The sequence below is a fragment of the Schistocerca cancellata genome, chromosome 8, assembly GCF_023864275.1.
Source record: "Schistocerca cancellata isolate TAMUIC-IGC-003103 chromosome 8, iqSchCanc2.1, whole genome shotgun sequence".
Classification (NCBI taxonomy): domain Eukaryota; kingdom Metazoa; phylum Arthropoda; class Insecta; order Orthoptera; family Acrididae; genus Schistocerca; species Schistocerca cancellata.
In genome coordinates, this window is record NC_064633.1 from 140,604,489 (window position 1) to 140,606,103 (window position 1,615).

The 1,615-nt window shown below is 41.8% G+C and overlaps 1 non-coding gene across 1 annotated transcript; it reads left to right on the forward strand.

The window, feature by feature from the left end:
- Window positions 1-629: 629 nt before the first annotated feature.
- Window positions 630-702, forward strand: Trnaa-agc (transfer RNA alanine (anticodon AGC)). Its single transcript has one exon. It is a non-coding gene; the product is annotated as a tRNA-Ala (tRNA).
- Window positions 703-1,615: the final 913 nt, after the last annotated feature.

Sequence of the window (1,615 nt, forward strand, 5' to 3'; positions counted from 1 at the left end):
TTACATATTCGTGTAGTACGTAAAGAAATACGAATGTTTTAGATGGACCACTTTTTTCGCTTTGTGATAGATGGCGCTGTAATAGTCACAAACGTATAAGTACGTGGTATCACGTAACAGTCCGCCAGTGCGGACGGTATTTGCTTCGTGATACACTGCTGCACGAACTGCCCTCCCCAACACAAACTTCAATTCATTTTTCCCTTACAAATTTTAATTCCTTTCATCTGCTTCGATTATTATCGTAGATAATAAAAAGAGGCTTACATGTCCCAGGGAAACATTTAATTATAAGATCTATAAGATCACCAATGATACAAGGATATCCCATTACGTCCAATGCTGGAGTGCTTGCCAATATCGGAGAGCCCTGGCAGTACTGACAATATGTAAGGGAAAAATGAATTGAAGTGGAGGACACTCAGCTTAGGTAGTTCGTGAAGCAGTGTTAACCATCGTACTGTCAGCCGGCACGGTAGTTCAGTGTGTTCGGTCAGAGTGCTGTATGCTCTCTGTAATAAAAGAACTCAGTCAAGGTATCAACGACGAACTTGAACGGATGTCTTGTGACGTCCACCCAGACCAAACGCAACGAACTATACGGAAAATAAAATAAAATAAAGTAAAATACTGCGGTAGTGTAGTGGTTAGCATTTCTGCCTAGCAAGCAAGAAGACCCGGGTTCGACTCCCGGCCGCAGCACGAATTATCATTCATTTCGTCTGCTTTGATCATTATCGTAGTGTTAAGGGTATTGATCTGTACGTTCTTTTACCCTTCTTATATACAGGAGTCAGCTGCACTTTATCCCAGTCGCTTGAGACTTTGCAGTGGGGGAGAGTTTCGCGATAAATGCGAGCTATGTGAGATGCCAATGTCGCAGAGTACTCTTTGTAAAACCAAATTTGGATTCCTATCCTTATTACCATGTCATCCAAATGGGACTCTGTGCAATGATAACGACTGTATGTTTGTGTGATTCTCCTGCGTGAACGATTTCTTCAAAGCGAATTTGAAAACTTCGGTTTTGATTTCGTTATCTTCGCCTGCCACACCAGACTGGTCAGTGACTGGATGGGGCCAAATCTTTTGCTTAGGTACAATGGTGGTAGTTCTATGCTTTGCGCATAGATCTTATCACAGAGGCACGAATCTCAACTAATCTCTGCTTGTCTACATTTGCGGTTCCTCTTTTGAATCAAGAGTGCAACAGCCTTTGCTTCCTCAAAATTTTCCGAATTTTGTTGCTAAACCACGATGGATCTTTTCCGTCCTTAATCCACTTACTACGCATTTACTTGTCCAGACCACGATTTAGAGTCTGTTTGCACTTTGCCCGTAACTCCTTCATGTCCATCATAATGGAACTAAATGATTGCAGTTCATAGTCTAAGTGAAATGCTAACAACTGCTTATCTGCTCTTTCTAGTGGAAAAATTTTCTAGCTTTATTGACTGATTCACTAATGTTGATAAACACAGTTGCTATGATGACATCATGGTTACTAATCCCAATCTCTACACTGACGCAATCGACAACGTCTGCCCTGTTCGTAACTACAAGGTCGAAAACACTCCCATTGCATGTGGGCTGCCGAAGTAACTGCTCAAGTCAA